The 14,158-nt window shown below is 46.1% G+C and overlaps 1 protein-coding gene and 1 long non-coding RNA gene across 2 annotated transcripts in view; one reads left to right on the top strand and one right to left on the bottom strand.

Moving 5' to 3' along the window:
- LOC146186100 (dopamine D2-like receptor) overlaps window positions 1–14,158 on the bottom strand; it is a 599,817-nt gene that overhangs the window by 398,706 nt on the left and 186,953 nt on the right. The gene's annotated exons all lie outside the window — the stretch shown is intronic.
- Window positions 9,066–9,755, top strand: LOC146186101 (uncharacterized). The gene is made up of 3 exons (XR_014707839.1): window positions 9,066–9,251; window positions 9,432–9,478; window positions 9,579–9,755. It is a non-coding gene; the product is annotated as an uncharacterized LOC146186101 (long non-coding RNA).

Below are 14,158 nucleotides of genomic sequence, written 5' to 3'. Positions count from 1 at the left end.
CGCCAAATTGTGTTTCAGCTGCTCATTACAGTTTTAATCTTTAGTTTGCTAGCGTTCAGCGCGAATTTTATATGCAAGGTAGGCCTCCTCAACATAACGCGCTACGCTTTGTAGGATGAGACTGAATTTCGTCTTAGAAAGAGATGAGAAGAGCAAGGACTATCCACAGTGGTATAACCAGAAATAAAGCTTCAAGGGGCCACTGGAACCTCATTTTCGCTGGCGATGATAGCTGTGCGAGTTTCCTTCAAGTTTGGCGACAAACTGCAGCATGATACGCTACCTGTCTCTCGATGTAATGAGGTTTGAAACTTCCACACAGAACAATACGATGTGTCATAAAGAGAACTAATGAAAGGGCGATCGTGTACCACTCCACTACAAACAAGAAGGTGAGAGAGAATAATAGGGTTTATCGCACAAAAAGAATTTGGTCTCCTCGGTGACACATATTTAGCAGAAATGTGACGTTGGCCTCACGCCTGTTTTGAAGCTTTTTCAGCTTTTCACTTCAAAAGGGCTGAGCATCAGACCGCAGGAAATTCATACCAGCTAGAGAACCGGTGGACACCAAGGAGCACTCGGGATTTAAGCCCGCATCCCCCGAATGTTAGTAGGACGTTCTGCCACAAGGCCACCACTTCGGTAGAAGATGGCCGCTCCTACCGATGGGGTTGTTTACAAGGGTTAGTGAGGTGACTTTCCCAAAAGCTGCAGTCGCATAATGGCCTTGCATCAAGCTGCGAGCACGCTCGTACCTATTTTATATGAAGGAGCCAGCAACAGCGGAGGTTTAAAACGACAGCTTTCCTATTCCGTAGAAAATCCAGCGTTGTCGATTAGTGAGAGAAAAATCATGGCCGTGGATTTGGCAAGTGGTAGTTGGCAGGTGTCATGGCCGCGTACTGACCCTTCAGCAGGTTGTGTGACGTCACGAGACGAAATGACATGACAAGACCAGCAACTCGGGCTTCTACTTTCGAAGGCCCAGTGCGATGTAAATTAAACCTTCTAGAGACGTCGGACGATGGGTAAGGCAGTCTACTCACTGGTCACGCATGCTCGTCGGTACGGCATGATTGGAGCGGGACTTTCCCCATATGAGGTGTCGTTCATCGAGTGGGCACATTATGACTGTATGAGGATGAACATTTGCCACATAATCGTGGTAACACTTAAAAGTTAAAGGATTAGAGATGTCAGTGCTTGTTAGAGAACCCCAGTTGATCGAAATTTTTTGAGCCCTTCATTACGGCGTGTCGGCGTCTCTCATAGCCTGAGTTGCTTTGGAACGTGAGACCCCATAAACCAAAACAGGAGTTAACCAAGTAGCAATGTGGACATATCATAATCCGAAAAAGGGGCAGGAGACGAGAGCTATTACCAATATTGCGTCGTAGCTTTAGAGCACAGGTGACACCTCGCGTGACACCATGGAGCAGTAACGACGAATGTGTGCTGCCGAGGCGAGCGGCCGCCGCTTGTTCGGACGCTGCCATGTTGCCGTAACTCAAGAGACCCAACGGCGGCTTGGGACGAATGCTATTTTCGAAAAATAGGGGCCCCCCAAGCGTTAACCCGAGACCCCAAGCGTGCCTTACGTTTTGCGCATGCGCATTTAGACGCCCCAGCTACTTGGGGGGCCGAAAAAGCTTGGAGCCCCCTATTCTAATTTTCTCTAGTGTGTCGTGTACACAGTTACCGTTTTGGAGAAACGTAGCGTTTAAACATTTTCAATATTCGAACTAAACAACTGTGCCAAGAATCACAGTAGAGAAAATGATGCTTTTTGAAACGAAAGCTTCACTATGCCATGTACCGGCCAAGGTCAGCTTGGCAGGCCACTTGACCTTCAATGAGCCAGAGGTCACAGTGTGCCCATACAACTTAACCATGGTACCACCTGAGGTGTGCCACGATTTTGAGGGGAGATACGGCATCACTTGGTTCCCTGTTGTAGTTGACAATGTCCTCGACTCCATAGTCTCGGAAGTCTAATAGATGAAAAATATGTTTGGTCTTGTCTGAAACTAAGCCCAACAAAAGCAAAACCATGCAAAATGGCGCTTTTGCTTCGCCTAACTAGGATTCGCTGGTTTAAATCTCAGCCATTTTTGTGTACTCCAGCGGTCGTCAACGCATCCTTTTGGTAGAGAGCAAGGCCTCATCATAAATTAAATATGCGAGCAAGTTTCTTTTAAAGCGGCAGCTGTTAATGCCCTGTTGCCTGATATTTAGGTGTCTGGCATTGGCGTCGTCTACGCTGAGGTTGGCGAGGTGGCAAAGAAGTGGGATGTGGAGCGTGCGTAGCTGAGAGAGTACAACCGCCCTGAAGATGATGTCGTTGCTCATTGCTGCTGCACTGCCGGTGAATGCACTACCATAAAGTTTATCACTTCCCATCAAAGAAACTGCAAAACCTTATCCCAAATACGACAAAATATTTTGTAGTTCATTCGTAAACGTCCGATTTTGCTGTAGTTGTGTAGTAATTTTCTGTAGTTCTGTAGATTTTTTGTAGTAGATTTTTGTTGTCTGTAGTTCTGTAGTGCCTTTCTGTTGCAACTGTATACAGAAAAGTCTGACGTTACTAGAGAAGGTTTTGAGGTAACAACAGGCTTTCTGTCAAAAATAGCTTAGTAATTCTGTCATAACAATAGAAAATATTTCTGTGGTTCTTCCTTCAGGGCTCTGTAACAGCTTTTGGCTGATCCTCCAGTGTGGGCATGCGCCTTTGGTTGTCGGAATCGAAAGAAGCAGCCATTTTTAAAACAAATTTAGGAGAAAGCTATTGATCTACTGCTGTGAGCGTTCCAGACCCTGCTGGTTTTCGGTGCCTTTGAGATTGTGAACGGAAGCGCCGTATTCTAGGAAGAGTCAGCTCTCCGAAGCGTAGAAACGCTATGTGAGTGCAGGAGCAATCCAGGCTCATTGCCGTCGACGAAAAGTTCGTGATACACGCAAACCGGGAAAGGAAGTAAGCAAGTGTCAGATACAGCGCATGGTTTGAGTAGTGGATCGTGCTAGCTGCCGCCGAAGCTCGTGTTACGGTGTAGTAACCCCCCTTTGATAGCGCTTTATTAACGCACATAAACCTGAATAAAGCCTCGAAGAAAACGTAACATCGCTGTGATCGAAGTGACTACAGATGGAATTAAAAATAAGAAAGAGAGAGAGAGAGAGCTATACAAACGGAATTACGTTAATAAGGTATATATGTTCAACATACTGACACTGTAAAAAGAGTTGGCGTGCGAAATTAGACGTTATTCCTTCAAATGGCTTTAAAGAGGGAATGCTGTTGGCGCAGTGAAACGTCACTACAGCCGATATATTTGTATAAAAGCGACAGTAGCCCATGGAGTCATGCGATAAGAATACGATAGTAAGGTGCTGCCGACTAGACTCCGGGTAAAATAAAAGATCAGGATGTTACTTCCGAGGCAAGAAACGCAAAACCTAAATCGAGTGGATAATCGCCAGTAAAATTACCCGGAGACAGAGGCACTCAACACGGATCCTTTTATAGGAGCACAAATGCTGCTGATTATTTTATAAACGCAATAAAAATTGCGAGACCTCATTATAAATTTCGCTCATATTTCTCCTTTTCGTTCTGTTGAATACGGAATAGCCGGAAGTGGTGCGGCATTTTACGGTTCTGTGACTTCATAAACGCGGAAGAAAAAGCCATACTTCCCGCATCCAATTTCGAATCGCTAGCCCTGCCAGCACACAGTTAATTGAAGAGAATATTATCGATACCTTCTTTCTAACCTTCTTTCGCCCAGTAGGGCGATTCCTCTTCTTCTTGATGAACCTCCGCGACGGGAAGAGAAACAGAATAAAAGGGCCGCTGCACAGACACCAAGTGCCGCTTCATGAAGCCATTAAAAAAAGTTATTCGGGATCCGACAAGCTCTGAGGGGCTCCATCGAAGTTACGTAGAGGGCAAAAAGAGAGAGAGACGAAAGCCAATTACGAGGAGGACAGACTGCGCGCTTCCTTACAGTCTCTCTACAGGACATGGTAATATTTCGCTCTAGGGAATTATAAAAAAAATATGCCTATCTTCATTTTACTTCGGAAAAGTAATCCCCATAAGCTCCAACCGAAAATAGGATAAAAAAAAAGCAAAACAAATTTTCCCTCACTTTTGATATCGATGGTCAGCTTCGCGTGCTGAAGTAAAGTCCGGCTTAATATGTCCTCAAGGTTTCTAGGGCCTTCATGTTTCCTTTCTTCTTCCTTTCTTCTGGTTAACCTCCCTGCCTTTCCTCCTCCTCATTTTTCCTCCTCCTAGAGCAAATATAATAGATGGGAAAAGTTAAAGCTGCAAAGACCGAATGAAGTGAAGAAGAGAGCGCACAGAGAGAAAGTAGAATGCAAAAAAATATACATATATATATATATATAAGGACTAAACAAAGAGCGAGCCAGAGAGTGAAAAAAAGGAAATATGCGTTGCGAACATGACTGCCCACTCAGGTAAGTGGAGTAATCGAAACTGCAACAGTCTGTGTAAAGGAAGAATGCGATTAAAAGTACAAAACGAAGATGAAGAAAGAGAAATTATGAATGGCGAAAGGGAACACAGGAAGGCCAGGAGAAAACGGAGTAGCAAGAAATAGCAAAGGAGCTTGGAAAAACAAGGAAGGAATGGAAATAGGGGAGAACAAAATAGGCTCCTAGGATATCCCTTAATTGAAGTGTGAGGCAACTATGCAATATCCTGATGTGCCGTTACTTACGTGTTTATGTGATTGTTGTAACATATCAATTCGTAGGAAATCGTTCGTATAAATATTTTCCCTGGACCAGCATTAAATATGCCGTAGAAAGGCAATGCGGTGAGTTTTTGACAAATATGGTATAAGGCTACCATACAATACTGTACGTTCACGTTGTGGACAAATTGATAGGAATAGATAAATCTTCGTATGCGTATGCGTAGCAAAACGTTTGCTTTGAAATGTCCTGTGCTTGAAGTGGCTACGTAAGACGACCATAGTTAAAGCAAGTGGTCTCTTTTTGACAATAAATAGCAAAAGCAAATATATTACGCGTGTTCCAAGGAGTGATCTGTGTCTACATTGATTGCATGTTGGAATCATACACTATGGTCATGAGCAACTGTCTGTTGAAAGCGTGTTTATCTAGAATTTCTAGGTGTCAGCCAGAACGGTAAGCAGAAAAGGGCTGTCAGGAGTTTCACCTTGTTAGACCGATGATACAGTGCTAAAACACAGTTTTTATTACCCGCGCCAGTTCACCGAGACAGTGACGTCACGATCTGACGGACGAGTCAGATGTCAGGCGAAACACCGTACGCGTGCTTTCACAATAATAAAGAATAAAGGAAAAATGAATAAAATGAAAGCACGATGCGAAAAGAGGAAATGAAATAAAGATGATGAATAAAAAATCGAGAAGGTTGGGAAGTAAGAAAGGCACACACAAAAGGTAACGAGACGAATAGGGGAAAAAAAAAAATACGGCGCAGTATTAAAGAAGGATTGAACGCCTCATGTTGAGGAGGGTATGATAGCAGTTTAGTGTATTTTTGTGTTCTTTTCCGTTTCGTCGCCTCTGGAGGACGCGGGCACTCTGAAAGAATGCGTTTCTCCCCCCTCCGTGACCTCGCCGATTGCTAGAATCTCGGGACTTTCATCGGGAATAAAACGCGAGCGCTCAGGAACTACGCAAATCTAGCGCATCTTATCGCAAGGAATTATTTTCTAAACAGACATAGTCGAAGGAAAGGCAAGCTCAGGAATAAAGGTGGGAGAGGAGGGGGGGGGGGGAATAATTTAGCAAGCTTGAAATGTCCACCTAGGTCTTGTTATCTTTAAGGAAGCACTCGGGGCTTTCCTCTTCCGACTGAACGAGAGGCTTACAATAATGGTGCGAAATGAGACAAAAGCAGGAAAAGTCGGGGGAAAGGCGGCCTGCTACAGTGCAAGAGAAGATAATGCGCATTGAGGACACGCCACGCTTTCGGTGTACGTTCGCTGGTTCTATAAATACGGCTTCGATTTTCTGTTACGACCCGGTGATTGGGAGTCCCCCCCCCCCCCCCCCCCCCCCCCAGCAGCGGACACGAAAACGGTTCGCGCGAAGAAACGGAAGTAAGCACTGCAAATACAGGCGGGAGGAAAACGAACCAGAACCAATACAAAAAAAAAAAAAGTAAGTAGAGACGCACCACGGACAAGCGGAGGGAGCCAAGCGGTAGCGGGGCAAAACCGAATCGAAATAAACTTGTACAATGGCTATATGTCCCCTTTATTTTAGTTCTCTTAGTCTTATATTTACCTTAGTGTTTCGTTCACCCTCCAAGACTGGCTTTATGTTCTTTTAGGAATCTCCTCTTTCCGTGCGCATGCTTCTTACAGCGGTCTTCTTCAAGCATTCCCCTTATTGCTTTTCGGTCCTTCACTGCGAACGGCAGCTTTCCCGCCCGGTTCCCAAAGTATCGAAAAGATAACTACATGCACAGCAATGGGCAAAATTGTACTTGCCCCTTTATTTTGTTACTAACATCTTATTTACGGGAAAAGAGAAGGAAAGGTTGGCTGACTATAAATGTGGACGCGCGAACCCCGTTGTGAACGGAAGGATTAACTAGTCGTGAAACAAGAGAGAAAGGAAGAGTCGACGTTGTGGGCGGCTCCTGGGGATTTATTTCAATTAGCTGAGGACCCAAACACGAATTTCGTATGAAGCCTCTGCCGAGCTCAGGTGGATGAGCAGCCGTAGCGGATTCGAAACCAAGAACTTCCTGTCGAAAGCGGGTGAGGGACCTCGTACTAGTTATCGCCGCAGCCGATCACACCACGTGTTTCATTGCCACTCACTTGCTCTGCCAATTGCATGTAGTCGTCTTCATCAACTTCCATTCATGCACACTGGATCCAAACACACCGCTCTTACATTGCGTTCATAAAATATATTAAATGTGCAGCCGATACCTCAGAACTGCTTTGCGCAATTCAAAAATTTACATTCAATACTGATAAATTCGTTACAAATTGCAACTCACCACCGAAGAAGACTCTCCGCCAACCCGATAAATTTAATTTCACTCCCCCCCCCCTCCCCCCCCCCCCCCCCCCTTCAAGTGCACAAAAAACAACTTCGGCAAATCTATAAAAAAAACGTGAATGAACAAACGGGATTTTGATGCTTTCGCAGAACACTTATTCCTCCGCCTGTATCGAAATTCGGCCACAGTAATCACTCCCACTGAACCAACACGCGTGACCAACGTTTGGTTTGCCCGTCCCAATAACACCTTGCGAATAACAGGCACAAATCACACCGAAGAGAGAAAATGAAGGAAAACCAAGTAAAGAAGGTACAGGAAATGACGCGATGCGACGTGATAAATCGGTCTCAGCAATACTGGCTGTACATGTCGCCTTCATTATGATAGCTTTCTCATTCCTTATCTAAATTTGATTTGCCTTAAGTTCCTCGCAATTACAGATTCATAGCGGGCAGATGTTGTATATTGGTGAAAGGAAGCAAGGGAGGCACCCTGCTGGCCTGTGGCGGTTGCACTGCTCGCAGGTGCCTGTACCGGCGGGCGCACGGAGGCGCCTAGCCGTAGTGGAGGGCTACGGAGTAATCGACCACCTGGGGATCTTTAACGTGCGCTGACATCGCACAGCACACGGACGCCTCCTCGTTTCAGTACAGTGGTGCTGAAGCGGACCTCTCGTTTAAGCCCTACCTTACTACTAGTTCGCAAAGCGCTAAAACTTAACTCTACAACATGGGCAGCCCGTCGACAGCGTGTCAAATAGACGCTATTCATCATTGGGAATTAGATACGTCTAAATGGATAAAAATTTCGACACCACAAACACAAGGCGGGCTACTCCCTCTTCAGGACAGATTCTTCTTCAATTGTTCCTAGACTTTCTCAGGCCTATCTGTGAGAATTGAGTTAATAATTACGCGATAACTGCTAGTGAACTTTCTAGTTGCTTCGCAATTTAAAACAAAATAGCTGGTGTCCAACTCTGCTCGAACTAAATAAGAGCTGCGAAAGCAGTGTTTGGCATGATTTTGCTTGGCACTTCAGCATTGAGAGACTAATACAAAGTTTGACAAAGTGGCAATTATCTTTAGATGGTTTGGTTTATAAGGAAAGGAAATGCGCTGTATCTCTCTGCCTTCTTAGTAGACTCCTGTACCTGTAATTAACGGCTTACAATTGGAGGTACCTCTGCCCTCGGTTCGAATCTGCGTCACTAAATACCTTCCAACTTGATTAGTAGATAGATGGTGTGTATATGTGAAGAGAAATGACATACATGAGGCATCCCTGAACGCTGCGAAGAACGTTTACGTTACTGTTTTGATACGAAAAGCATCACATGTTTGCGTCCACTTCGTTACACTTTTTGTACACGCACGAAGAAAGTAAAGCTCCAGCCTTTAAAATAAAACGTCATGTATGTGTCTTACTAGATTCATCGATAGATGGAATTTAACGTTTCAGGGCGGCTCAGACTATGTGAGGCAATAGCGGAAAGCTCCAATAATTTCGTCTATTGGGTTTTCAACGTGTACTAGCATTGCATAGTACACAGGCGCCTTGCATAATAACTGCACTATTTTTTTTAACATCTCCACTATAGCTTCCACAAGATCCTTGTACCAACAGGAAATTGTATTCCTAGGACGACTTCACCTTTAATTATCATCAGTTTCCCCTTTTATAGAACGTTAAAAATCGGTACGACACAGTGTGATGTCTCCAGGAATGTCCTGTACAAATACCGTGTGACAAGCCGGACAGCACTGAGGCTCACTTAGGTCAGAAAGCGCGTCCACCGTCCATTTATAAAGCCCGCCCCATATAGCGGCTCGAAACATAAACAAAAGCCCATCGCTTCGGCGCCCGCTTGTGGCAGATTTCCTCCCAGCTCATGGACACACAAAGCGCGTACTTTCCGCTGCTCCTGCAACATCCTAAGCCGTTGTTTACTCGGCCAGCAGCGCAGCGTGCGACATCTGCGCGCTTATTCGAGATCTGCCAAAGCACTCTAGTTCTCTGCAAGTGGCGTTCTTGCTGAGCGCCTCCGACAATTCAAGAGGGCGCAGTAAAACAGCAGGGAGAAACGGCAGGATGAAAATAACAGCTCACAGCACGACGTCCTCGCCGCTTCGGGTACGGGGATTCGTGAGCCGATTTCAGAGCCAGCAACGAGACACACGAACAGGAGGCAACGTTTTCTCGGGTACGTAGGTTTGGCTCTAGTGACGCGTGAAACACACGGTGAAAGCAGGCGCCGTCGCTCCGCTCGCATATTCACCTTCGCGTGCGTCGCGTGTGGATTCGTAGCGCGTATTCGACGCGCACGGGTTGAAACCGAGCTGAATATTGAGACTTCGACTCTTTTGTTTACGACAAACCCCAGGTGAGCGTGAAAGGAACACGCGGGCCAACAGCAACGGCGACAACCAGGTAACAGCGATGTTTATTCTTTTTTGATCAAATACACTCGCTTCCTCAAACACGCACTGTGTACTACTTCGCGTGTTTTTTTTGCCCGCCTTTCCTTCAGGAACGAGAGAACGGCTCCACTGGGTCGAAGTGAAGAGCACTGCCAATGACGGGTGAAATAAAGGGATGCCAAACATGCAAGTTTCTGAAAGGTCGTTTAAAAGGCACCTCTATAGGTTGTAGGAGAAGGCCTTGAACGGACAGCGGAATGCACTGAATAAATTGCCGGTGCGAGAGAGGCAAGAACAATTCACGGCACATTTGGCAGTGTGTTTTTATATTACTGCGCCAAAAGAGGCGTGGAAACGAATTTATTTTTTTTTTCTCTCGCTTAAAATGCGCCGATGCGCAGAAAAAACGAAACGAAAGCGACGTATTCCGCGTTTCCCTCAGTTCCGAAACCCTTTGAAATGCAATATTCAACGCAACACGCGCGTCTGGTACAGCATCGCAGTACATCTGGGTCTCTGAACAGAATGTCGTATACGTCCAGTACTTTCGCACTCTATTCTGGTAGTAGCGATTTTCCGCTCCAGTACTGCTTTATTATCAAAGACACAATATGCAAGCTCTCACATCGACTTTCTGGTTTCGGATGAAGTACCCTGATGACTAATAGCAGTCACGTAATGCTTTGAAAGTTACAACTCAGCCAACAAGTTGTTTCGCGTACTACAATGCGCGTTATGCATCCCTGAAAATGTTATCTCATTGCACTTTGAACGCCAGGCTAATATCGTCCCGCCCCTGTTTGAACAATAGAAAGATCTATAACCTGACTTTTTCAATCCTTTAGTAAATGCCTTTACCAGTAAAGGACAACAGAGGACAACTTCGCATAAGTATTCTTCCTTGTTTAAAAGATCCATTATATGACTCTCACAGGCTGCATTTGTTTGTACGACTGGAAAACGCGCATTTATTGCCGATAAAAATATCGTTTTAGTTCGAAATCTAACCATATCTGAGCCAGAGCCGCGGCTGTTAAAGTTTTCTTCGCTTCCGCTAACCCTTCGCTGTTCTGTTCTTCAATTGCGCGCCATAAATAATTCCCAGATTTTTTATAGAAAAGCGCTCGACAACGGCGGGTAAACCATGTGAACTGAAATAATTCAGTCTTTCCAAAACTCCAGATGAAGCATTGTGATAGTTCTTTACGAACAGTAAAAGCCGCGCTGTATTACTATCACTCTCCATGGCAAGCCAACAATTGACACTCAAATTCTGCTTACCATCCCAGTTCCGGCCACTTTCACTTTCCCACGCTGTATTTCTGGCGCTATTCTTTAAAACGGAGCATCCGTATTCCAAAGTAACCTTTAACGTTATCTGAGACCGGACGCTTCCGCTTGTCCACTGGCACTTCGCCCCGTTGTTCAGTTCCTTCATTGAAGCAGCCGTGAAACTTTACCACGTGCGGAGAAAATGCGCACTCGCTTAAAGATTGCTCTCCTCCTGTGGCAGCAAAGGCATCACTGTGAGAAAACAAACCCGTGGTTTGATAGTCCACAAGGGAAAGTTTTATTCGGATGCTTCAGTCGGCAGAGGAGAGAAGCCTGGAACAAACGTCCAAGACCGATGGAAGCGAAAGTACTGGCTACCTGCAATTACCAGAATCACAGAAAGACAAGAGAGCTGTAGCGCCACTCATTTGCTCGCAAGCCATGCCAACGATAGCAGAAAGGGTAGCACAAGATGATAACATTTTGCACGAGTCCGGCGCTATATATGTGCCGGCGGCAGGTTATATATGCAGGTCTAAGCAGATACGAGTAAAAATAAACGAAATCTGGAAGGAACTACTTGGCTCCAAGCTCACCTAATTTTGGCCAAACTCCGCGCCATCTGTGAGAGGGCTGCAGTAAATCAAGTCAATGCGTGAACACAGCAGTAAAACAACCGAGCTGTCACGAAGGGCTGTTCTAAGCCTCCAGACAGGATGAGAGAACCGAAGTAAAGAAAGAAAAGCTAAGATGCATTGCGATAAAGAATAAGCTAAATCCGTTCATGATTTTGTTTTTATGCCGCACAGGGTTCACGTGCTTGTGCGAGTGCTTGTACATCTTGCCTGCGCGGTAAAGCAATATGCTTCACAAGCGGGCTCTGAAACACCGGAAGTGGTTGGAGTGAGCCATTTTCTCCCTCTGGTATGCGGTGTCGCTACATCGGAGTAATACGTGCGTGACAAAGCTTGTCTAACCGCCAGTAGGAAAACTTCACTTTTTTTATTCAACCCAGAACGTGTCTAGAGATATATTACAGGACTGACATCGACCTAGAGGTCATAGGATATTCGGACGCAAGGCTTTGGAGCGGTGAAATAAAAGATTCATGATAACAATATTTGTAGAACCATATGTTTCCGCTCTAGTTTTGGCATTTCCCTGTTTGCTCGGCAGCACGAACTTCGAGACACGGAACTAGGCAGATGGAAAAGACGCATTGATACAATGTAATGCGAAGTTAGAATGCAGCTCTTCAGTATATACATTTTGCGATATGTGACGCAAATAATTTGAGAGAAATAAACGTCTTTGCTACACGGCATCTCGGCCACAGTGTCTACTTCTGAAGTCAAGGCTTGATTAACAATATATATATATATATTGGACGTTCACGGACGTGCTATGTGGGAGCCAATTAATCAACGCACCTCAATATATTTGCGTCTATTATCTCTCTCGTACTTATCTTAAACATTATGCCAGATATACATAGTATTATAGTCTTGTGCTGCCACAATATATGAAAGATAATCCAACATATATAGAATCCCCCGCTTTGACCAAGCTGTGCGGAGGTCTCTGCGCTGCCCAGAGGCTTCATGCCTGATTAGGAATCTGAGGGTCTCGGGTTCATTTCCCATCACAGCAGCATGCACGGGGATCCATAACTCCCTCACTTCGACATTTCACACCAGCCGATCCACTCCTCGGAGTAGACCTGAACGGACCTCACTTTTACGCCTGCACCTTTCTCTCCTTCCCACTGCCCTCCTCAAACTCCAGCCGCATCTTCCTCCTGCGACTTTCATTCTTTCCAATTTGTGGCCTGCATGCCTCTACTCCAGCCTTCTGCTTTCACGGTAGTCACCCCTTGGCTCATTCTGGTAGAACCACCCTCAGGTTTCGCGTTCGAGTCGACTGTCTTCGTACAAGCGCCTCTTTTCATGGCTACCGCCCTCCTGACTCTCCTGGTTTCGCATTCATTCGCTCTCGCCGCATGGCCCAAGCCATAAGACAGTCGTTGCCAACCTCTTTCCCTCTGCCACCTGGTATCTTACAGCAGGTGGCGTTTCGCTCTGTTACTACCTCCCTTGGTTAGCAGGTGGCTGGTTACGTCGACTACTATGCGCCGACGATTGCGCCAACGACAACGACGCGCAATACAAGAACGCATACGAATCACTTGCGCTTGCAGCCAATGTTATCTGCGACAGGGAGGCTTTTCTGCGTAGAAACAGGGGAGTAGGCATATTGCTTGAGAGAGCGCGTTGAGCGTAGTTAGCTAGTGTATGCAGAAAAGCGGAAGTATGTCTCACTGTCGATGCTGCACAGTCAAGCGGCACATGACAGATGGTGCCGTGCCTCAGACCCATCCAAGGAACCAGCGCGGCATGAACGCCCTGCTCTCAATCACCTGTTGAAGCCGGTCCACGTTGTCTTGTGCCGATATTCATTTGTTTAGTGCAAAACTGGAATTCCGACCTCATGCGTAAAGCTGCATTCAAATATCTCGTTGCTATGCATCTTCTTTGCGTGTACTTTACTTTTTGTTCTTGGCGATTCGTTTACCTCCCTAACATGCTTTGCAAGAAGACATGGAAAAAAAAAAAGCTAAGTGGCAGAAAAGACAAGTCTTCGTTCTAGAAGGAAAGTGGCACACTTTTATTTACATTATTGGTGTTTTTACTTCCGCCTTCTGCCCCTGCCCCTGCCCCAAGGTCTTCGTGCGCACTCAACCACAGAAAAAGAAGGGGCAGTACAGAACAAATATTTGGGCTCCATTCATGTAGGCACACGTCCGCCGTGTCTTCGCCTGCATACCGACAGGACGATTCGAGAGGCAGCCGCACTTGGACCCCCCCCCCCCTCCCTCTTCCTCCTCGTCCACCTCCTCAATCAATACGCACTCTGATTCGAGGCACTTCTGACAACAAAAGCGTGCACGTTCTCCCTCGTTTTCGCGCGCGGCTAGTGCTATGTAGAAATATCTTCCCTCCTCCTCCTCCTCCTACTACTACTACTCTTCCTCCTCCTACTCTTCCTCCTCCTCCTCCTCCTCCTCCTCCTCCTCCTCCTCCTCCTCCTCCTCCTCCTCCTCCTCCTCCTCCTCCTCCTCCTCCTTTTTTGTCTGCCGTGCGCCAGCCGTGACGATAAAGGCCGAAACCTAAGAGAGGGAAGCGTCCAGCAATCGATGGCCGACGAGGTGGCGTGAGTTACTTCCAAGGCTCGAGATGACACATACCCAACCATCTCAGTAGTTGGCACAATTCTAGTACATGTCATAATGCCAAAGACATGGAATACTCAAATAGACAGTGTCTATTTCTGGTTTCCACAAATCCGTCGCGCGAACTCGTTCTTTCAGAGCTGGTCACCAGCAGTGAGTTGGTATATTAGGAAATCCTGTAGAGTCAGG

Source organism: Amblyomma maculatum, chromosome 6 (assembly GCF_055883805.1).
Source record: "Amblyomma maculatum isolate TAMU_Amacu chromosome 6, ASM5588380v1, whole genome shotgun sequence".
Lineage (NCBI taxonomy): Eukaryota > Metazoa > Arthropoda > Arachnida > Ixodida > Ixodidae > Amblyomma > Amblyomma maculatum.
The sequence above is the reverse complement of the archived record's forward strand: the minus strand, read 5'-3'. Positions and strand labels throughout refer to the sequence as shown.